This window comes from Athene cunicularia (assembly GCF_003259725.1).
Source record: "Athene cunicularia isolate RWA chromosome 1 unlocalized genomic scaffold, athCun1 chr1_part2, whole genome shotgun sequence".
NCBI lineage: Eukaryota > Metazoa > Chordata > Aves > Strigiformes > Strigidae > Athene > Athene cunicularia.
Window position 1 is genome coordinate 30,028,301 of NW_020799092.1, and position 25,263 is coordinate 30,053,563.

A 25,263-nucleotide genomic window follows, 5' to 3' on the forward strand; every position below is an offset into this window, starting at 1 on the left:
TGAGTCCAGCCAATAGCAGAAGTAACTCAGCTCAGGAGGGTCATGTATTTTTTGTGCATGAAATATACAGACATATATTTCCATGCACAACATCGGCCTCAAAACACTCCAGCAGTTACTCACAGCTAGAGAATACAAATGAAGCCTCAATGCTCAAACACCAACAAAATCTGGGTTTGTTGCTTATTAAATTTCCTAGAGAATGTAGTATCTCCCCTTCAGTGTTTGGAAACCACATTCAGTGGATAACCAGTCAGAAAACTTTTGCACGTCATGCAGATGGAAGGAAAGAGGCTGCTCAGGAAAACAGTAGTATTTACAAAGGCTCCTAATCCAGTAAGAAATTATTACTCAGAAAAATGAAGTGGTATGCTGCTGGTGAAAGCCTCTGAAATGTCCCCCAAAACAAAGGTTTTGTCAACCCTATTTAAGACTTTGTGCAAGTTAAATCAATTGAAAGAGACCTACACTGAACTTCAAAGAAACAGTAAGTCTGTAATTCTAAAACAGGTAAATTTTTGTCCATTTTTCATACCTGAAGTTTAAGTTGTGGAAGAAACAAAAAGTTTCTCAAAAAACTCCCTCCTTTATTGAAATCAGCTAGAGACATGACCAAAATTCTAATTTATCCACTGAAAAAAGTTTCATGAAGTATAGGCGTCCTGGACCACCTACTATTCACAAAAAACCTTGTCCTGAACTACCGCTTTTCTAAGTTGTAAAGACAATTTCAGAGAATCTACAGCACCTGAAGACAGTAAGAAGCATACTGGGCCAAGACCAAGTGTCCATTCAGCCCTGTACATCTGTCTTCAACAGGGATTCATCACTGAGCAGATCACTGATACTGACCTTGCACAATACATCTCTGAAGTCCCTGACAGGAAAATCCATCACCCTTGAGGGTGATTAAGATTCTTCACCATCTGGTAATATAAAACACGATTTATTCTGGCTTTCCTTTGCTAATGAACAGCTCAAACACTTTTGCAACTGCAACTATGACATTCAAAAGGAAACACTGCACAACTACAAAGTTTCAGCACAAGACAGAACTGTCTTACAGAATTGCATGCAGAAACTGCAGAAGCAAGAAGGGCAGTGGCCCTTTGGAGGAACATGAAGCAGGACCTGAAACTCTGACTCATGCTGCTGTTGAAAAGATTGAGACCTTGCCTCAGTAAGCTAGAAGACAAGAAATATACTGGACATTAAAATTCCCAACCCATAAAAATAAAAAGAACAAGGAGTAGTAGCAAACGCCTAGGGAAGAAGAAGAAGGCTGCAAGAATAGTTTATAGTACTCTTGAAAGCTCTGTTGGCTTCCAACTGGTCCCAGCTCCTGTAGTCATAGGTGCGACTTGTATTTATTAGCCTCAACTAGATTTCTCTTCTGCTCTTCAGTCGCCACAGCTTCACAGCAAGAAGTTCCACAGATGTAGTTCCTGTAGTAGGAAGAACAACCTCCTTTTCTTTTTTCTGAACTAAGTTCCTATTAGCTTCATTTGATGTCTACTGGTGTTGCCCAAGTGAATGAAGTCCTGCTTGTCTTGATCTCATTCACGACTTTGCAGGCTCCCCTCCTACATTAAGCTGCCTTTCTTTTGGACTGAAAAGTCCCAGCTTGATTAATTGCTCCTATCTCTCATCATCCTTACCTTGCTCTTCTAAGTACTTCCCAGTTCCACTGCATTCTCACTGAGGTGAGGGAACCAGACCGCAAACACTATCCAAATCCTGTGGGAATGACAGATTTCTATATGGGTATAATGTTCTTTTTTGTTTGTTATTTTATTTACTGATTGATGCTGTATAAAAGTGAACTTTTTAAATGGTTTTTTTGGTACAAAAAAAAATCAACTATGACTCCATGATTTCAGCTTGGAAGAAGTGTTTTATTAAGCCACATATTACAAGTTTGTCTTTGTCTTGTGCCCCAACATAAACAACAAACTGAAAACACATAATAACAAATCAGATTAGTGATGTTTATGAAGAAAAAAATGTAGTTTATTCAAAACAAGTGAAGGTAAGTAACTCCCCCCATGTGAGGATGGGTAAGAACCATCTTGGCAAATTTTCAGCACATACCTCCTGTTGTCATACAATCATTCAAAGAGCATAACTCACATGGCTTATTTCAAAGTGACAAATAGAGGAGTGACACTCTAGTCACTGGGACTCTAGCCACAGACTTGCTTCACTGAACAGAATTTACTCAAATAATAGTCACAACAAATACTTAAATATTTTAACTTGGTAGAAGAAAACCTGGCTCAATACCACCACATTCTCAGTTTCCTGGAGTTACATGTTAACATACATACATACATACATACATATATATATATATATATATATATGTATGTATATATATGTATGCACTCTGGCTAAACACCACGTGGGAAAAATAAGAGACCAGTGTCTTTATAATTTCTGCATCCTGTTTCAATAAACACAACAGTTTTCACTAGTACTACTCCACCACACAAAATCATCACATTCTTTAGCAAAAATATGCATTGTTGGTTGTGGGCAGCAGTTAATACTCTGGAAAAGTCTGCTTTAGAAATGACTAACTGATTTATATTAAAGAGATACGTAACATGCCTAGAATGTGAGACTGGAAGTACTTCAATGAATAACTGTCATGGTCTGAACTCAGCTGGTAGCCAATCACCATGTGGCCAGTCGTTTACTTAATCACAGAATCATCTAGGTTAGACTAGTTTGTACAAAAGGGACTGAACCCTTCGTTATGTGTTTTGTTTTCTTTCTGTTGTTGTTTGAACTCAGCTGGTAGCCAATCACCACGTGGCCAGTTGTTTACTTCCCCCCTCCTCCCCCCTGTGAAATAGGGGAGGGACAAAAAAAAAATAATCATAGAATGAACAAAAAAAAGCATGTAGTAATACTAACAAAACAACAGTAACAGTAGGAATTACACACAGGTAAAATAGAGCAGTAGTTCACCGACTGGTGACCACTACTCAGCCCACCACCAGCAGCGATCCCGACTGCACCAGAAATCCTGCCACACCAACCAGGAAACCAAAACCAGGCTGTGAGAGAGCACATGTCTGCCTATGTACTGAGCATGACGTCACATGATATGGAAAACTCCAATGACCAATCCTGGCCTGCACCTCCAGCTGTGCTCCCTCTCAGCCCAAGGAAAGTTAACTGTATCCTGGCCCAAACCAGGACAGTCTTCACCCTTATTCCACACCACTGACATCATGCTCAGGTTCCAAATACATTCTAAGGAATCACCCCCCCTTTCCCGGGTCTCACAGATATCATTCCCTTAGTCTATGGACCATCCTTCCAAAATGTCTACTGATTTTGTTTAGTCCATAACTTTGGGTTCCATCTGTCATGACAGTCTTCAAGGCTGGAGGAATGAGGTGGAGTTAGCTCGGTCGGTAGAACAGGAGGCTTCGGATGTGGCAGGAAGATGTTGTGGCCCACCAACTGCGATAACAGGGTTATTTCACAGTTCAATTAACTGGCTGTTTTCACCTAAAATCAAGTTCCCTTGAGGCACACATCAGAATTCTCCATCCTCCTGCATTACCCACCAAGTGCACCCAGGTACCCGCACAAAACTAATCCCATGCATGGGTTGACCTTTACCCAATGCAGGAGTAACCCAGACTGTCATTTCCAGCATATACTTAATGTGCGCTATGGGGGCTTTATCCCCATCCACGGTATGTAGGAGGTTTGACTGAGCAGGGCCAACTTCCTTGACAGATCCTGGTGACTTCTGCTAAATGCACCTCCCAGTGTTTGAAAGTTCCACCACCCATTGCTCTCAGTGTAGTTTTTAGCAACCCATTGTAATGCTCAATTTTCCCAGAGATTGGTGCATGGTAGGGAATGTGATATATCCACTCAATGCCATGTCCTTTGGCTCAAGGGTCTAGCAGGTTGTTTCAGAAATGTGTCCCATGATCTGACTCAATCCTTTTTGGCGTGCCATGCTGTCACAACACTTTCTTCTCAAGGCTTAAAGTAGTGTTCCAGGCAGTGGCACGGTGTAAGTTACCACCCATCCAGTGGCTGCTTCCACCATTATAAGCAATTAGTGTTTGCCATGCCAAGTTTGTGGGAGCATGATATAATCAATCTGCCAGGCCTCCTCGTATTTACATTTTGACCATTGTCCTCCATACCAAAGGGGCTTTAACCGTTTGTCTTGCTTGATCGTAGGACATGTCTCACATTCATGGATTACCTCTACAACAGCAGCCATGGTTAAGGTCACAAGCCCATCTCTTGTTGCATCTCTTCCCTGATAGCCTGAGGAGTCATGGGCCCAGCGAGCCATAAATTGTTCACCCTTATGTTGCCAGTCCAGATCTGCTTGAGCCACCTTAATCTTAGCAGCCTGATCTGGCTGTTGGTTGTTCTGATGTTCTTCAGTGGCCCAACTCTTGGGTACATGAGTGTCTACATGATGTACTTTCATAACCAGATTCTCTACCCAAGCAGCAATATCTTGCCATAATTCAGCAGCCCAGATGTGTTTGACTCTCGCTGCCAGTTGCTCCGTTTCCACTGCTGTAACCACCCCCACAGCGCATTTTCCACCATCCATGAGTCAGTATAGAGACAGAGCACTGGCCACTTTTCTCACTCAGCAATATTCAAGGCCAGCTGGATGCCTTCCACCTCTGCGAGCTGACTCAATTCACCTTCTCTTTCAGCAGCTTCAGTGACCTGTTGTGTGGGGCTCCACATAGCTGCCTTCCACCTTTGATGTTTCTCCACAATGTGACAGGACCCATTAGTAAACAGGGCATATCACTTCTCATTATCCAGTAGTTTATTATATGGTGGGGCCTCTTCAGCACGTGTCACCTCTTCCTCTGGCACCATTTCAAAATCTTTGCCTTCTGTCCAATTTGTGATCACTTCCAGTATTCCTGGATGGCTAGGGCTCCCTGTTCGAGCCCATTGTGTGATTAATGCAACCCATTTACTCTACTGTTGGTCTCTCTTTGTCTTTCCAGTCCATTACTGCTAATGCACTGGCATATGATGATGGTGTGCTCCATACAAACTTCCTCCACATGGGCTGGGTGCATCGGACTTAATCGGGATCTGTGGGAGCTGTGCATTATCTGGGTCATAGTAAACTACCTCCTGCACAGCTAGCTCCCTCATGTATTGAATACCTCTATACATAGTGGTCCACTTACTTGCATGACATACAAATCTTCCTTGAAGGGATACTTCTCCCTCACACTTGATGGGAGTCGCCTCCAGAGACTGAGACTTTGTGTCTTCTTTCCAATGGCTTTATTGATGCCCCCTTCCCTAGACAGGGATCCCAGCTGCCTGGCCTCCCTACCCTCTAATTCCATGCTACCAACCCTGCTATCCCAGCACTGGAGCAGCTAGGTAACAAGTTGCTCACTTGGATGGTGGCTGAAATATTTTCTTATGTTTCACAACTCACTCAAGGACAAGGATCAGGTGACTATCACTGGCTCTGCCTCGTCCTCCTGTTCTTGTGATGGGCCTGGTTCATCGTCACCTTGTACACTGTGAGGGGATTTTCTTGTGTATTTTTTCTTGTGTATGAAAGTATAATGAATGTATCCATGACACTGTCATGGATTGGTTCTCTGGTTCAGCTGCAACGCCAGTCCTCTGGGTTGTAGTGGCTGCAGTTTCTGTTACTTTGCTTACTTGTTACTTTCTTTACCTTGACTTTAGTAAGACCTTTGACACCACTTCCCACAGCATTCTCCTGGCCAAACAGGCTGCTCATGCCTTGGATGGGCACACGCTTTGCTGAGTAAAAAAACTGGCTGGATGGCCAGGCCCAAAGAGTTGTGGTGAATGGAGTTAAATCCAGTTGACAGCCAGTCACAAGTGGTGTCCCCCAGGGCTCAGTTTTGGGGTCACTCCTGTTTAACATCTTTATTGATGGTATGGACAAGGAGATCGAGTAGACCCTCAGTCAGTTTGCAGACGACACCAAGTTGGGTGGGAGTGTTGATCTGCTCGAGGGTAGGGAGGCTCTGCAGAGAGACCTGGACAGAGACCTGCAGAGAGGCTGGAGCGATGGGCTACGGCCAACTGTAGGAGTTTCAGTAAGGCCAAATGACGGGGGCTGCACTTGGGCCACAACCCCCAGCAGTGCTACAGGCTTGGGGAGGAGTGGCTGGAGAGCTGCCAGTCAGAGAGGGACCTGGGGGTGTTTGGCCAGCTGGCCAGCAGTGTGCCCAGGTGGCCAAGGTGGCCAATGGCATCCTGGCTTGTGTCAGAAATAGCATAGCCAGCAGGGACAGGGATCTTACCCCTGTACTTGGCACTGGTGATGCCGCACCTCGATTCCTGTGTTCAGTTTTGGGCCCCTCACTACAAAAAGGACATAGAGTTACTGGAACATGTCCAGAGAAGGGCTACAAAGCTGGTCAAGGGTCTGGAACACATGTCGTATGAGGAGCAGCTGAGGGAACTGGGATTGTTTAGTCTGGAGAAGAGGAGGCTGAGGGGAGACCTCATTGCCCTCTACAACTACTCAAAAGGAGATTGCAGAGAGCTGGGCATGAGTATCTTTAATGAAATAATAAGCCACAGGACAAGAGGTAATGGCCTCAAGTTGCACCAGGGAAAGTTCAGAATGGATATTAGAAAGCATTTATTTCCAGAAGAGATTGTTAGACATTGGAATGTGTTGCCCACGTAGGTGGTGGAGTCCCCATCCCTGGAGGTGTTTAAGAGTCAGGTCGACATAGCACTTAGGGATATGGTGTAGTTGAGAACGGTCAGTGTGAGGTTAATGGTTGGACTGGATGATCTTCAAGGTCTATTCCAACCTAGATGATTTTGTGATTTTGTGTGCTACCAGATCCAGAGCCCTTCTCTTCCTCTTGAGGGTGTTGAACAGTGGGTTAGGCCCCAGCATGTCGCAGTGAGCTGTGCTCTCTGGAATTACCCAGGTGACAACATACTTTTTCCAAATATTTTACTAGTTCTTCTGGATTCTACAGCTGTTCGGGAGTGAAGTTCCAATACACCAGAGGTGGCCACTGTTCTAGGTACTTGCCCATGCTACTCCACACCCCCAGCCATTCGTAATTCTCCAACCTTGGGGTAGATTTTCAGGTGATACCCAAATAGTTGCTTAACCCTAGATGAAACCTGAACTATGTGCAGGAACACACTGGCTCCTAGCAGCAAGACAATCATATTAATGTCAGCATTCCAAGGATATTTGAAAATTCCTGAATTTCTCAAATGCAATTGTAAATAGCTCCAGGACCAATGACTGCATCCTATCCTAGATCAGCATTACATAGTACAGCAAAAAAAATCTTAACCCTACTCTTGTGGATGGTGAGCAACAGCATGGGAAATACATATGGCAGGTGAGGTGATAAAATCTTAAGGAACCAAGCAATAAACATTATGACCCAATCTGTTGTTACCTCAAATCCCTGCCTCTATGCTGGGTGTCAAAAGACTGTCATAGTTTGAACTTAGATGGTAGCCAATCACCACGCAGTCAGTCGTTTACTTCTCCCTTCCCCCCCCCCTTGTGAAATAGGGGAGGGACAAAAAAAAAAAACCAACCACATTGTAGCTTGAATAAGAAGAATTTAGTAATATTAAAAAAATAACACTAACACTAGTAAGTCCGAGCAGGTAAAATACAGCAGTGGCTCACCAACTGGCAACTGGTACTCAGCCCGCCCCCAGCAGCGATGCCGAGCGCACCAGAAATCCCACCACGCTGGCTGTGAAACCAAAACCAGGCCATGAGAGAGCACATGTCCATCTATGTACTGAGCATGACGTCACATGATACAGAATACACAAGTGACCGATCTGGGCCCAGCCCTCCAGCTGTGCTCCCTCTCAGCCCAAGGAAAGTTAACTCTACCCTGGCTGAAACCAGGACAATAACCAAGAAAAGACTTACAAATACACAACAACTTAAGATAGTGTCAGTCTCCAAAACTAGACTCCAAACAAACAGCATTTTTAATGTTGTAGATACTTATATATGCATACACATGTAAAAATCAGAGTCATTTAGGTTGGAAAAAACCCTTAAGATCAAGTCTAACCATTAACCTACCACCACCACTAAACCATGTCCCTAAGTGCCACATCTACATCCCTTCTAAATACCTCCAGGGATGGTCACTCAGCCATTTCCTCAGGCAGCCTGTTCCAATGCTTGACAACCATTTTGGTGAAGAAATTTTTCCTAATATTCAGTCTAAATCTCCCCTGATGAAACTTAAGGCCATCTCCCCTCATCCTATACACTTCAGCAAAGCTCCTATATAGTATACAAAGGTATTTTATATATGTGCATATAGATATTTCTACTAATTGACATTCTACACTATATTGAGGACAATGAAAGTAAACACTTTCAGTCATGTAATATTACTACCTATTCTCACAGGGCTGGAAGAAGCACCAATTATGGTATGCTTCAGACTTTCCTGTAGCAAGAAAAGACTTGTACCTTTATGCTTGACTGTACTTCAGATATACAGAACTTAAGCATGAGACAAGCTATCATTCTGGTAAATGATCCAAGTATTTTGTCCTGTTAGTTATACTGGTCCCTCACCTGCTTCAATTATCAACAGAATACTACTAGAAAATACTGTCTTTACAATAGAAGTCATTGTAGCATGGTATTCTACACAGGAAAATGCTGAAGGTGTGACTGGTGTAGAAGTCTACCACTTAAAAGCTCACATATGTACATAAGATAAATTAGCTTTAAGTGAGGGCCATAAACTGTGTCAAGTCAGAGAAGAAACTGCATTCTGCTCACAGACCCCAGCACACACTGGAAGAATGAGCTTCCCCCACTTGCTTCAATAACTTAATTTACACCGTAAAACACAGGACTCAAAAATCCAAGCAATATGAAAAGTAATACCAGTACATAATCTGACAGTATATATATTTTTATAGTGTTTAATTCCAAGTTGTTATATTTTTACCACATCAAAAATTAATCTCATTGTCAGGAAAAACATTATCTGCTAGTGTTTTCTTTTCCTGACATCTCTTCTGAATTTTTGGTAATGTCTGATCTGCCAAGTTGAGGTTGTCTCCTTATACCCAGTACTATGTTTTAAATGTACATTCACACTAAGAATGGGAAATACTCAGACTGTAAGGCTGGGGAGGTGTGATAGGGGGATATTTTATGTAGACACAGTACTTCTCCTGCAAAACTTTTATTTGAAGAAGAAAATGTCTCTATCCCCAAATCGAGGGAAAGCTACACACACACGAACTCTTATGAAACCCAAGAGGATCAGGGCCCTCTGCTCAGAGCACACATGACAAGCCAAGAGGCAGCTGCAGCCTGCAATCCCCAAACCCATGTGCAGCCACAGCTGATTGTCTAGTGACTGACAAGTCACCTACCAGCTACTGCTGGCACCAAGAGCTGCTGCCCAAGAAGGACTGATAACGAGGGGAGCTGGAGACAAGAGACTCCTCTCATTCACAGCACATTCCTCAGCAGCAGGGTAGCCTTGGGTCTCCCTCTTACACAGTTGGAGGGGGCATATACTTGGGGATCACATCATCACAGGAGACAGAAATTTGTCAGGAGCACCGGAGGTCTGCTTGGGAACAGAACTGTTCTGAGAAAACATATGTTGCACAGAGCTGGAGTCTTGCTCAGATTTCTAAGCATGCTTTATGTGCCAGTACTTTCAGAAGGAAAACTTGTAATATGAAGGTTTTTTTGGTCATAACTTCTTACCTGCAGATGAAGATAGACAGAGATGTCTGCTTATGCAGTGGGCTAAGTGCTATCTGCTATTCAAGGCATAGGTGTCAACTCCACTGACAAGGTTAGTTGCTGGAAGAAAAACATGGAAATATTCTTATACATTAGTAAAATTACCTTATTGAGGGTAAAGTCCTATTCCCCCCTCCTCCCTTTCATGCTTTGGAAAAACACAGTGTTCACCTAGCACCTATAGATAGGGATATATAACAGCCTGACACATACAGTAATTTTGTTTTTTAAAAGTTAGCTCAAAAGAAGTGTGGAATACTGCACTTAATTTTCTACCTCTTATACCTGGTGTGACATTTTCCTGTTATAAATAACTAAGTGTGGTAAACAACATTTCAACAGCTTTCCAGAACATCAGGAAAAACTAAGCACTGTATTAGGTACTTATGAGCGTCTACCACTGCTAAATTATAAATATAGGAGATATTTCACAATCTTTTTTCCTAATTTTCTTTTTAAGGAAAATAATACTCAAACTGGAGGGGTTCCAGATATAAAAAATCTCCAAGTGCTCTTGAACTGCACACTCTGACTCCCTTGCAGTGGTGAATCATGGCCAACACACGCATAAGAAGTCAAACAAACTGGGCAAAGGGTAACAAATCCCAAACTGCTGATTAAGACTAATATTAATCAGCTTGGAAGGGATGCTTATTACAATTATGTTTAACGGCATGGCTGTGACAGATCAGCAAACATTGCCTAATACTATGTCAGAGCCAAGGAAAACATGAGTAGTTATTTTTAAACTTTCATCACCAAAGACTTTCTGAATAATATTTTAAAAGAATAAAACCTATTCCACATAACATTAAAGGGGACCTTTACAGTTTAACAGAAGCATAGAGAGATAGACTAAATCAGGAAAACACTTTCCTATAGTCTTTCAGCATCTTCTGTTCCATTGTTGTCAGCCACAGAATTTTGGCAAGATAAAAGTTTTTCTCCTAGTACCTGTGAGAGCTGTATGAAAAGATTCAATAAGCACCAACTCCAGCATAAGCACGTCATACAGGTCCAGAAAGCAACAAAAACCTCTTAAAGGTCTGAAAAGGAAGGACTAGCCTGTTGTAAAATACTAGACCACGCACACTACACACTGAAGCCCTATAGGAGCAAGTAATTCTTTCATTAAGGCTCAAAACTTCAAGACAGGACTATTCAGGAGCTTATCTTCACCACCACTGGCTGAATATGTAGCTTTCATTCTCGTACCAATATTCATTAAATTTCCAACTTCTCAGAACATGGTTTTGTGATGTTTTGTGCTTTTCACTCTGTGAACCCACTAAACAAGTACTAATGGTTCACATGAGTCTTTTACTTTAGCTCTTAAGTGACCATAAACAGTTTTTGCTAAGTTTATGCCTCTCAGCTGAGAGGCTGCAATTTCATAAAAGAAGAGCTTGTTAAACATTCTTAATGTGTTTTATATTATATAACATTGCTTTAGATTCTCTGCTTGGGTTTACTCACCACAGAGCCATAACTAGAGACAAACAGTCACAGATAATGCTGAACATTCATTTAACCCATCACATCAGGTTAGATTACCAGTGCTTGAGCCCCAGCTACTTATCAGTTTCCATATACACACATTAGATTAGGAAAATAAATCTGGCTGTAGGACATAGATAGTGACTCAGCCAATCCGGAGACATGTGCTTGATTTTGCTGTGGGAGGGAGGTAGAGAGGAGAGAAATATTACCTCAGCCCAGACTCTGAGAGCTCTGCCTGAAGATGCTAAAGTTGTTATCATCTGTTGCAGACTGATCAATTGCCAAGATACGAGAAGTAAACATTTCAGTTACTGTTCCTTGTTAACTACCCCAGAATAATTTACACAACAGGCAAAGAATACTGGATTTTTAACCTGAGAATAGAATAGCTACGATGCTGTTCTAGCAGTAGGGACCAACACTTCCCCTCAGAGCAGCATTATCTTTACTCTAGTGAAGTACTAAAGCTCTTCTCATACGACTTTGCAAAGTGAGTGGGAAGGACTAAGGATAAGAGCCACATTCTGTCCTAAGAGACCCCTATTAAATCAGATTCTCAACATCAGCCACTTCCTCTTTGTTTTCCTCAAGCCATATGGCTTCCTGACAAAATCTGTACAAACAATAAATCTATTAATCAAGCCACTGCTGGAGGAAAAGGTGTTTATTTTATTCTTCCCTTCATCAACCCAGACATTTTAATGGAGATATTTAATGTATTTTATTTTATGGAAGTCCCCCCAAAATACTTCTTTGTTCTCACACTGCAGCCTTGTAGACTGGAGTCTTAAATCCAGTACGTATTTGTGGATGAGATCCTGACATGTTAAAAGGTGAAAAGATACAGGAATAGAGAGAAGGCAGTCAAGCCAACAAGAGTCCAGCCTTATTGAATATGTTAGTAAGGATACAGTATTAATTGCTGCCTAGGCTGCCTAGCATACTGTGTCAAGAAACAAAAGAGCAAAATCTACTTTTTTTCTTTGAAAATTAAGTAGATAGAACAACAGAAACATTAAAAGTAATTTCTATTCCTATAAAGCTCTGAGGAGATGCACACATAAAAATGCCAGAAGTAGGCCAGAAGCAGCTGAAAGGAAGAGCTTATTTTAAGAGATGCCACAATAAGGGACTTTCCCAGAGGTCAGATTTCTTAGCAAGGTGAACCAAGACGATCAACTCTACACAACATACTACATAACCTGTTTGGCATCTCCAAACTGGTAAAATCACCCAGGTGATCATGTTATGCTCAGACCATGAGGAAATAAACACTGTACATGCAAGGAACTCTGTGGTAGGGAGGAAGCACAGAAAAAAAAAAAAAAAAAAAAAAAAAAAAAAAAAAAAAAAAAAAAAAAAAAAAAAAAAAGATTTCTAACTCTTGTAGATGGAAAACTCCCTTTCCTGCAGGTGGGAAGATCACACTCTCTTGTAAGAGAGGGGAGAAGAGAATTAAAACTAAACCTAAGCAGGCTCATTGTTTCACCAGATCAAACTTGAGAGACTGCTTAGTGCCAGTGGGAACAGGAGCATGACAGCTTCATGCTGCTACAGAGTAAAACTCCATTCATGAAGAATATGTATACACTGTTGAGCAAACACATAAAGAAAAAGTGAAAGTATGGTAAAGCATTCCCCTTCTTCCTACTTAATCAATAGGCCCAAAAAGGGTACAGCAAGGCTGAGAATTTAAGAGCACAGAGAAGATAACAAAAGAAACAAAGATCTAATTTTCTTTACTCACAACACCTTTTTTGCAACATCAGACCATTTTTGTACTCTCAGACGCCACTTTGAGACACACATGGAGTCTGTAATCCCTCTCTATCCCAAGCATCTATTTGCATCACACCTTGGAGCCTACCCAGCAAAGAAGGGGCTTCCTGTGATGATGGAAGAAGGGAGAACCAAAGACAATTCATCATTTGAGTATATGACAGCATTACCAACAAAAGCAAACTGGCAAGACTGATGTGTTAGTCACCACTTCAGAGAATATGAAAACACAAAATTTCTGTGTTTGAGGATCCATTTCCACTGATGTTTTTTCCCAAACTACTTTGACTAAACTTTTATTACTCATTAGTCTGCAGTGCAGAAGGAACACTGGGAAGATCATGAAATTACTTTCAAACTAAGGTGGTCTCCATCAGTCACACATTTCTAAAGCAACTGTGATCCTTCCACTCACATGGAAGGAAAATAGGATTGACATGGTAACAAACCTTTTAACCTTAAATCATGAGGTAAACCTTACTTTCTTCACAGCTGTTCCATAGCTTACTGGATGACCAAAACTATGCCCCAGTTCACACCAACCAAAATGATCATCTGTTGAAATGAAGACCAGAAGAAACATGAAGCAGTTCATGACACTGAAAAAGACCTTACTGGGAAACAGCATTAAAAAAAGGAATCAAGTTGGCATTTCAAAAGTGGGTGGGGTTTTTTTGTTTTGTTTTGTTTTTTTTTAATACAGGAAAGCAGCATCCTTGATTACAAGCAGGATATCTTTAAAGTCCTTTATGACTTTGTTGAAGTTTAAGTAGCAATTAGCCACAAAGGAAAAAAATATGGAAAGAGTAACCTCAAAAGATTGAGTAATTATCTCCAAGGAGACACATCTGTAGTTTAACAAGGTCAGAAAATTTTGGTCAGTTCTTTGGGGTAATGGGAGATACATGATGCTAGCTTATCAATGTAATGTCAATTCTGAAAGACTGCAGACATCACATACATCCTACCACTGTGACCTTGTGCAGCTTTAACCCCTGCCGGGATTGGAGAGCACATTGCTGTTGCCCTTCCCCCACCCGCAGCCAGTCGGGCTGGAAGTTAAACACAGACCCCGGGCTAAAATAAGAAAATTTAATACAACAGTGTGATAAAACAATCTGAATAACAACAGTATCAATGATAAGAACAATAAAGAGCAATAACAGTGAACAACACAAAAGATATACAGACAAATACCGCAAAATGGTCAGGGAATAAAGATCGACGCGTGTGTCGCTACCTCCAAAACCAGAAGCAAAAGTAAAAGGCTCCACCCCTGGACCTGACGTGAGCATGGTATGAATAACCCGGCTGGAGATCCCTTCCCCCTCTCTCTCTGCTGGGGAAAACTTGACCCTATCCTAGTTGAACCAGGACATAATCCACCCCTTTATATCATCTGCGCCATGTCCAGCTGCCATTTAGCAGTTAACAATAACAAAGTAATAATTTACACAGGCACAGCATAATTCACGGCATGTTCTCACCCAGAATCAAGTCCCCCTGTGGTACACATCGGACCTCTCTATTGTCCTGCATCACCCACCAGGTACAATCAGGGCCTTGAGCAAAACCAATTCCGTGGATGGGTTTGCCTTTACCTTTGCCTGGCGCAGGACTAAACCAGACCATTTTTCCCAATACAATCCTCATGCGCACCACAGGGACTTTATCCCCATCTACAGCATGTGGAGGTCTCGACTGAGCCGGGCCAGCTCGACTGGCAGATCCTCTTGTGTTGACTAGCCAGGTGGCCTTTGCTAGATGCATGTCCCAGTCTTTGAAGGTCCCACCTCCCAGTGCTTTCAATGTGGTTTTTAACAGTGTTTTTTTAGCGCTCGATCTTCCCAGAGGCTGGTGCGTGGTAGGGGATATGGTAGACCCACTCGATGCCGTGTTCTTCTGCCCAGGCATTTATGAAGTTGTTTTGGAAGTGGGTCCCGTTGTCTGACTCAATTCTCTCTGGGGGGTCGTGTCACCACAGGACTTCGGTTTCAAGGCCCAGATGGTGTTCCGGGTGGTGACGTGGGTATGCTGGTTAAGTTTCCAGCCACCCAGTGGTTACTTCCACCATTGTGAGCACATGGCGCTTCCTGTGGCGGGTCTGTGGCAGTGTGATGTAGTCAATCTGCCAGGCCTCTCCATATCTGTATTGCAGTCATTGCACTCCATTCCGCTGGGGCTTCATCCGCTTCACATGCTTGATTGCAACACACGTCTGACATCCGTGGATGATCTCTGCAATGGTGTCAATAGTGAGGTCCACCCCTCGATCTCGAGCCCACCTGTATGCTGCTTCTCTACCTTGGTGGCCCGAGGTCTCAGGGGCCCACCGGACTATGAAGAGTTCACCTTTGCGCTGCCAGTTCAAGTCCACCTGAGCTACTCTCATCTTAGCAGCTTGGTCTGCCTGCTGGTTGTGTTGACGTTCATCAGTGGCCCGACTCTTGGGTACATGGGCATCCACATGACGCACCTTCACAACGAGGTTTTCCACACGGGCTGCAATGTCCTGCCATACTTCAGCAGACCAGACAGTTTTACCCTTACGTTGCCAGTCGTTCTGCTTCCATTGCTGCAACCATTTCCACAGGGTATTCGCCAAAGCCCATGAGTCAGTGTAGAGGTAGAGCCTCAGCCACTTTTCCCGCTCAGAAATATCCAAAGCAAGCTGGACGGCTTTCACCTCTACAAACTGGCTCGATTCACCCTGTCCCTCAGCAGCTTCAGTGACCCGTCGTGTGGGACTCCATAGAGCAGCATTCCATCGCTGATGTTTTCCCACGATACGACAAGACCCGTCAGTGAACAGGGCATATCACTTCTCCTCATCCGGCAGCTCGTTATATGGTGGGGCTTCCTTAGCACGTGTCACCTCCTGTTCTGGTGACATTCCAGAATCTTTGCTCTCTGGCCAGTTCGTAATCACATCTAGTATCCCTGGGCGGCGGGAATTCCATATTCGAGCCCGTTGTGTTATCAATACAACCCATTTGCTCCACGTGGCATCGGTTGCATGATGCGTGGAGGCCTTTCCCTTAAACATCCACCCAAGCACCGGTAGTCAGGATGCCAGGAGGAGCTGTGTTTCAGTGCCGACCACTTCTGAGGCAGCCCGAACTCCTTCGTACACTGCCAGTATCTCCTTCTCAGTTGGTGTGTAATTAGCTTCAGAGCGTTTGTATCCCTGGCTCCCAAAGCCAATAGGTTGGCCTCGGGTTTTCCCAAGTTCTCTCTGCCAGAGGCTCCAGGTAGGGCCATTCTACCTGGCTGCAGTGTAGAGCATGTTCTAAACCTCCTGCCCTGCCCGGACGTGCCCGAGACCTACTGCTTGGGCAATCTCCTGCTTAATTTGTTCAAAGGATTGTTGTTGCTCAGGGCCCCATTCAAAATCCTTCTTCTTACGGGTTATGTGGTAGAGAGGGCTCACAATCAGGCTGTAGTTCAGGATGTGCATCCTCCAGAACCCCACAGCGCCCAGGAAAGACTGAGTCTCCTTTTTAGAGGTTGGTGGGGCCATGGCTGTTATCTTGTTTATCACCTCCATTGGGATGTGGCGACGCCCATCTTGCCATTTTATGCCTAGGAATTGAATTTCCCTTGCAGGCCCCTTAACTTTCTTTTCCTTAATGGCAAAGCCGGCCTTCAGGAGGATTTCAATGATTTTCTTCCCTTTCTCAAAGACTTCCTCAGCTGTGTTCACCCATACAATGATGTCATCAATATACTGCAGGTGTTCTGGAGCCCCACCCTTCTCCAGTGCAGTATGGACCAGTCCATGGCAAATGGTGGAGCTGTGGTTCCACCCCTGGGGCAATTGATTCCAGGTGTACTGGATGCCTCTCCAAGGGAACGCAAACTGTGGCCTGCACTCTGGTGATATTGGAATGGAGAAGAACGTGTTAGCAATGTCAATCATGGCGTACCACTTGGCTGCCTTCGACTCCAGTTCATACTGGATCTCTAGCATGTCCGGCACTGCAGCACTCATCGCTGGCATAACTTCATTCAGGCCACGGTAGCCCACAGTTAGCCTCCATTCGCCATTAGGCTTTCTCACTGGCCATATAGGGCTGTTGAAGGGGGAGTGAGTTTTGCTGATCACCTTCTGGCTTTCTAGTTGACGCATCAGCTGATGGATGGGGACCAGGGAATCTCGGTTGGTGCGGTACTGCTGCCGGTGCACCATCCTGGTAGCAATTGGCACTCGCTGCTCCTCAACCTTAAGCCGCCCCATCACTGAGGGATCCTCTGGGAGTCCGGGCAAGGTGGACAACTGTTCAACCTCCTCCAGGGCATCTACAGCAAAGTCCCACCGGTACCTTTTTGGGTCTTTGAAGTACCCTCTCCTGAGACAGCCTATGCCCAGGATGCACGGGGCATATGGGCCAGTCACAATGGGGTGCTTATGCCGGTCCTTCCCAGTCAGGCTCACTTCAGCTTCCAGTAGGGTCAGCTGTTGGGATCCCCCTGTCACTCTGGAGATGCAGATGGATTCAACCCCACTGTAGCTCGATGGCATCAGGGTGCACTGTGTGCCAGTGTCCACCAACACCTTATACTCTTGTGGGTCTGACGTGCCAGGCCAACGGATCCACACTGTCCAGTAAATCCGATTATCCCTTTCCTCCACCTGGCTGGAGCAGGGCCCCTCTAATCCTGCTCATCATCACTTCTTGTGAGAATGATTTACTGGTCCCCTCAAGAGGGTCAGGCATAGCGTTTACCATTCTATTCTGTCTGGAGGATTTCTGACTGGACACTGGAGCTGCACTTTATTTGGAGGACTCGCCTTTCGTGACGGCTTTCTCTTTCAGGTGCTCTACTCGTGCAGCTAGGGCAGCAGTGGGCTCTCCATCCCACCTCCTCATGTTTTCTCCATGGTTACGGAGGAAAAACCACAGGGTGCCTCGTGGTGTGTACCTTCTGCTGCCTCTCTCTTGGGTGGGGAAACCTTTACTTCTAATGGCTGAGACATTAGCCTGTGCAGGTGGAACGTAGGACATGTCCTCTTCCACTTTTTGGATCCTCTGAGACAGTTCCTCCACAGCTGAGACCCAGGAATGTTGAGATGAAGGGAGATTTCCCCCATATTGCCAGAGCTTGCCAACCACTCCATCCACAGTTTGGGTGTCTGTCCACCAGGACACTATTGCCAATGCTTTCGAGTGTGCTTCTGGTGCACTCTTCAGGAACTTTCACCACATCAGGTGTGTGCAAGGGGCCTGATCTGGGTCCATGGGTGACTGGTCATTATTCAGATCACCATAGATCATCTCAAACACAGCCAGTTCCCTGAGGTTTTGGATGCCTTTCTCAATGCTGGTCCATTTCCCCAGCTGACATAGGATATCATCCTTGTAGGGGTGCCTCTCCCTTACACTGGACAGGAGTCGCTTCCAAAGGCTGAGGGTTTGAGTCTGCTTCCCTATTGCCTTGTCAATGCCAGCCTCCTTGGCCAAAGATCCCAGCTGCTTGGCCTCTCTCCCCTCCATTTCAAAAGCACTGGCTCCATTGTCCCAGCATCAGAGCAGCCAGGTGCAAATCTGCTCACCTCCCAGGAGGCCGAAATCTCTCATCTCAGTCAGGGACAGAGATCGGACGATCACCTCTGGTCCTTCCTACTGTTCCCCTGATGGGCGTGGCTCATCCTCCTCCCTCACTCTGCGAACTGACTTTCTGGTATATTTGGTTTTCTGTATCGGGGCGACTGACACTGGCACTGCCTGGCTCTCTGGCTCAGTCTCTGTGCTGGTGGAGGCGACTGAGACTGGTTCTGCCTGTGCCCCCGGTTCAGATATTATTTGTGTGGCCTTTTCTTCCCCTTGAAGGCAGCGGGTGGTATTAAAGAGGACACGGTAGGCATGGGAAGTCCCCAACACACTGCAACGATTTGTGTCTCCTGGGTTTTGCCGGTTTGGTAACACACCCTTTCTAAGCAGTCCATCAGCTTCTCAGGGCTCTGCATTTGCTCAGGAGTGAAATTCCAAAGCATTGGGGGTGCCCACCGACTCAGGCCTTTGCCCATTCTTTCCCACATCCCTTGCCACTCACTATTATCTGACCTCAGGGCAGGTTTCCAGGCACTGCTGTTGTTAGAGAAATGCCCCATAGCCAAAATCAAAATCAGGCAGACATTGAGAAAGCACAGTGCTGCAATCATGCTGGCCTGCAGGCTCCAAGGATAACTGAACCTCCCCAAAGCCAAGAGGATTTCTTCCCCTGGCTCACCCACAGAGTGGGTGAGACCCCTAACAAAAGCCCAAACAGCAAACAGGTACCGGCCAGGCCCGCCCCCCCCCTCCCCAGTGATACAAAGGCATTCTAAGCATTCAATAGCCCATATAACAACATAAGACCCTTTATACATTTTCCACCGATAACAAACACCACCACTGGGATTATACACTGGATATAAGGATTAATCCAGCCCCACCACACAATCAAGTGGGCCAGCATTGTGAACATTTTCTTATCAAACAAACACAAACAGAAAGATTACACCCAACAGATTGCTCTATCACACTCTGGTCAGGGTCTGTCCCTTTTTATTTCAGCTCTCGAGCCCCACGTTGGGGGCTAATTTATAAATGTGCTGGTTTAAGCCCTACCAGGACCGGAGAGCACATTGCTGTTGCCCTTCCCCCACCCGCAGGCGGTCGGGCTGGAAGTTAAGCACAGACCCCGGGCTAAAATAAGAAGAAATTTAATAAAACAGTGTGATAAAACAATCTGAATAGCAGCAGTGGCAATGATAATAACAATAAACAGCAATAACAGTGGACGAGACAAAAAATATACAGAGAAATACCGCAAAATGGTCAGGGAACAAGTCTGCCACGTGTGTCACCACCTCCAAAACCAGAAGCAAAACTAAAAAGCTCTTCCCCTGGACCTGACGTCAGCATGGTATGAATAACCTGGCTGGAGATCCCTTCCCCCTCTCTCTTTGCTGGGGAAAACTTGACCCTATCCCAGTTGAACCAGGACAGACTTCAAGGCTAATTATTCATAATCTAAAAAGATACACCAGCATATTGAAAGTACAGATGGATTTGTAAGTGTCTTGAGGCAGTGGTGAAAAGTATGTTTGTTTTGGACAGGCCAATGAGGAAGACCAGGTGATGCAGGCTAGGGAGGCCTTCTACCACATCTGGGTCAGATGGTCCCAATTATCTTCTCATCACTGCTAATTAAATCACTGCTAATTAAAAGTTATCCTCTAGCAGCTATATAATAACTGTGTAAAAATAAATGTGAAATTGGTGTTAGGCTCCTAGCAAGGAAAAAAGCTTCCCTGTCACAAACCAGTTTGTGCAAGCAGCATACTCACTTGAAGTCTTATTAAAACACCTGTGATACAAAGGTCTGCAGCTGCGAGATGGTGTCAGCACATCAAGTGTCAAGATGGAATATAGGACAGGTTGACAAGAAAATTTAGGGGTATACCAGTGGAGAGAAGAAGGTAGCTCTCCTTCCCTGCCAGCTCACTACTGTCCTTTGTAACCTTATCAATAAACTGCCATGTGCTCCCAGCATCTGTATCAGCCTATTTTGTATACTGCTCTTACCTACAGGGAGAGGACTGATCACTGAGACAGCTTGCGACAATAGAAGGAGCATCAACCTGCTTATGTCTTCACTGACTGTAGTCACTTGTTCCCATCTTCACTTGACTGTAGAAGGTAGCCAAGTCACAGCAAGGTCAAAAGTTTATTCCCCCTCTTGCCCAAAGCAATCTACTACCTTAAAAAGCATTGACAGAGCAGTGGTCCAACACTGCCTTCACTGCATCATTCAGTCCCATGACTGCTTGTGTCCGTTTTGTCTGGAGCATTCATCTCAAGTCCTGCCTACATTACCACCAGTCTGTGGTCATATCTAAGTGAGCAGCCTATGTCTGTGATTCTCAACAGTTTTGTGTTTGTTTTTTAAGCCATATCCTGTGTTAACAGGAGCAACAGAACTAAGATCCCTTTCTACATCAGTCAGAAAAAAAGTCACCTCTTTGTTACTCCTATTTAGCACTTCTCAGGAAGAAAAAAAAAAAAAAAAGGATAATCACCTCTTCAAATCCAACCCTAAATTACTCTTTCTTCACTCCAGAAGTGAAGTGAAATGATCCTAGTTCCTTAAGCTCTACTGAAGTGTTAAGAAACAAGTGCTCCAAAAATTATGTTGGTATATAAATCAAAAAGACTGAAATGAAAATTATAAAGCAGCTTGATATAAAAAAAAAGTCTTGAACATGACCTTAAGAGTTCTGCCTGTTGGTTTTCTCCTTGAAAGTATGTGAAGGGCATTTGCTTTCCATACTTTCCTTTCCAGGAATAACAGGCTTGAATTCATTTAATACAGTTTTAAACCTTCAGAGTTCCAGTCATTGAGAAAAGGGAAAGAAGAACACTTGATTTATTTTCTTTTTGTTTAAATAACATATCCAAGAGAGTGCAAACACATAAGCTAAGAGGATATAGGAATGTAAAGCAGAATACTTACAGGTAGGCCACATTCTTTTCCTCTTCCCCCAAGCTAACATTTTACTTGGCAACACTGGTCACTAAAGCCCACTCTGACAATTACTCCAAGATCAAAAGGGAATGCTCATACAACAGAGCACCATCAAGACTCATCCACAGACTGTGCACATACTACACTGCTCCCTCATGACCTCACACGTTCTGAACAACTCCGTTTGGAATATAGGGTAATAGCACAGAAAACAGTAGCTTTCTCTTCTCCTTGTCAGCAAGTTTTTTCTTAAGACAGCAGGCATTGCTATGTTATACTTACTGACAGAGTCATGCTTTTGTCTGCTTCTTTCAGCAGTCCTAGAAGCACAAAGATTTCCTGCAAACTGGTGACCAGAGACCTCCCTTCGAAAACACTGCCTTGGCTATAGTACTGTAGTTAGATGCATTCAGGCTCACTTTACAATGTAATTATACAACATAATAGTAGAGAAGATGTGAAGTCATAGCAAGAATTTGCTTTGTTGAAAAATTTTTTGCCAATAGTCTTATTTGCTCACAACCAACCAAAGTCTGCTCTGTAGATTTAAAGTAGGACGAGTAGCTCCATCACTTCACATGCCTGCCTTACCACTTGAAACAAACTGTACAATTTCACCCTTGACTATTGATTCTTCAAACACAGCATCAAAATTTTGCCATACCTACATATGACTAAATATTTTGCACTGATTCTCAGAAAAGCATGTATAAGAAAGCATATTTAAACAAAAAAAGAGGCTGAAGTAATATGGTCAAGTAGCATTTAGCAGAGATCAGGATTAGGTCTGTGTATTCACATAACCCCTGATCCATTTGGGTTCTAGTTACCAGAAAGTGTATTGAGTTAGCTCCTGCTATTAATCCTAGCAGTTAGAACCATAGAAGAACATTAAAGGATGATTCAAGTTAAAACATGTATGCCATCACCATGCACATCTCTGGAAAAGTATAGTTGGGTCAAGTCATTCTGGTATTTATGTGACATAAGTAGTAGTACATTGGTAGCATATAAAAATGGTAGCACAATGATGTGACATTTGCTTTAATTTCTTTCCTTAAGGATAAGTCCAGTTGACAGTAACTGAAAAAAACTGGAATAAGATTCAGATTTACTTGGATTACTGTTGTTAAGGACATCCATGCATGTACAACTAATGAAAAATAAAACCAGATTTCCCTTACTTTGCCACTGAGCATTTGTCCCAGCCAACATAAGGACTGACAAGTGGCAAAGCAGTAGTTTAGCATGCAGCCTATGGATTTCCTCTCTTGAGGAAATGATTCTTCACTTTTTCAGTACTGACAGATAACTTCTACTTCCACATCATAGCAATTTATAATCAATTCTGGAGAGCCTGTTCTACTTTTTAAAAAATCCTGAAAGACTGCTGTTATCTTTGCAAGCAAAGGCCATTATTTTCTGCTTCCATAGGTTGTTTACACAGCATCATTTTGTATGATGATTTAGCCTGTCTTTATATGAGCACCGAGGTAAGCCAGTTTGCAGAATCCCCATCAAGAACAGAAAATAATTAAGATATTAAACAGTCACTGAAGATTATCTGTAAATTCAAATTCATTCAATTTAACATTAACTCAAAATCATTTTCAAGTCGGTTTTGTCTTTAGTGGAAATATTAGACATCACTCTGCATTTCTAACTAACAGTTTCAATACAAGAAAGTTCTCATCCAAAACAGTGATTTCCCAGAGGGTTTAAAGATTAACTTCAATTACCATTACTTGGCAAAAAGAGTTATAAACCAATCCTAATAACCCACTGATTCCAGCCGCCTTATTGCACAGGACAAAGCAAAGAACTTAAGACAGTGCTCAGTAGTGGCAAAAACTGGTTGGAGCGAGAGAAGACCTGCATGTTTTCTAAAGGCCTACAGTGCTTTTGAGATTGCTATCTTGCATGCAGTGTACAACAGCCTTCACATATGATTCCAAAACCACATCTTTTCCCTATTTCAAATACACAGTCCCATTCACACTTCAAAGCAGAAGTCAGCTCTGCAACCAAAAACTGAACCATTCCCCCCACCCACTCCATTTCTTCCTGTCCCACATAGCACCCCTCAACTTATAGTGAACTGGGGCAGCAATCAAGTCCAGATTTATAAGAGCCAGAGCTCGCAAACTAAAAGTCCAGCAATACACACAAGCCAATTAAACTATAGTGAAAGCTACTTCGTATGGTTTACCACTGCTACGAGCCAGTGAATTCCTCCCTGTGCATACCTACGTTCATCATCAAATTGCAGAACACTGGGTTCTGCACTTGGGTCACAACAACCCTGTGCAATGCTACAAGCTTAGGGAAGGGGCTGGAAAGCTGCCCAGTGGAAAAGGACTTGGGTATATTGGTTGACAGCCGGCTGAATATGAGCTAGCAGTGTGCCCAGATGGCCAAGAAAGCCAATGGTATCCTGGCTTGTATCAGAAATAAAGTGGCTAGCAGGGACAGAGAAGGGATTTTACCCCTATACTCACCACTGGTGAGGCTGCACCTTGATAACTGTGTTCAGTTTTGGGCCCCTCACTACAAGACAGACATTGAGGTGCTGGAGTGTGTCCAAAGAAGGGCAATGAAGATGGTGAAGGGTTGTTATAATCAATACATAAAGATACCTTTATTTCAAAAGAAATTCTGAAAATACCTCACTAGCGTAGTTTTTCTTTGTGCTGATCCGTATGAAAAAGTAAAAGACAATGTCATTTTGCTGTATATTTTTGAACACAGAGTAACTCAATTTCAGTATGAGAATAATACTGCAAGTTTTGTAAGTAGTAGTCTCAGGTAACAGGTCTGCAGCTTCTATAAAATGAACTTCAAATGTCTCTAACTGAAAGCACACACTGGATAATAACAGGTAAAATACTAAAGTATACAGCTGTTCTGCATTTCACGGTTGTGAAAACAGTCACGGACAGCATCTGCAGAGAGCAAAGTTGAGCCCAAAAGCTTGCATTTGTCCTTGTTGAAAATAAATGCCCTCCCTCAGACCTTCAAACCAACATCTGCATACCCTGTGTCATCATCTCCCCCCTCTCTGAGTATGTGAGGAAATGTTATTAGTGGGATTGTAATACATCATTTCTTAATTGTTACTAATCAAAGGAATAAACATTTTTTTGTTTGGAGTTTTAAATTTCTTATTTCATTATGTAGTCAATAGAAACCAAACTACCTTTTTCTTTCCTTGCAATTAGCAATGAGTCAATGGAAGACAAACAGAAAGCTGATTTTTTACTGCACTCCTTCAAAAGCTTAAACAACAATCTGGAAGCAATCCTCCCAGTGCAATGAATTTTTAAGTATGCTTGGACCTTACATAGGTGCAAGGGTGAGACAAATATGAGAGATAGAGGGGGGAAAAAAAAAATAAATCTATTTCTGCTGTCACAAGCTTCCGTCTCAAACAGCAGTAAGCAAAGTCATAGCATTTGTCCTGGTAAAGACATTAACTCAGGAGAAACCTAAACAATCAAGACTCCCACAACAATTTCAGAAGTAATGATGATCTCTAGTTTGACACTTAGTGGTAGCTAATTACCACCTGGTAGAACCAGGGCCAATTAAGCACCAGCTACAAGGAAATGTCCAAGAGGCAAGTTATTATGCCTTTAACGTCTTCACACTATCAAATAAATAAACTTCAA

At 43.4% G+C, this 25,263-nt stretch overlaps 1 protein-coding gene across 5 annotated transcripts in view; it reads right to left on the minus strand.

Moving 5' to 3' along the window:
* The window catches only part of RASSF8 (Ras association domain family member 8), a 109,180-nt gene that overhangs the window by 38,121 nt on the left and 45,796 nt on the right, over positions 1-25,263 (minus strand). For 4 of the 5 annotated variants that reach the window (XM_026866713.1, XM_026866739.1, XM_026866728.1 and 1 more), the window contains one exon: positions 9,767-9,865. The exons of the other annotated variant lie outside the window; for it this stretch is intronic. The gene's annotated coding sequence lies outside the window, so the exon portion shown is untranslated. The remainder of the gene's footprint in view (positions 1-9,766; positions 9,866-25,263) is intronic. 5 annotated transcript variants of the gene reach the window in all.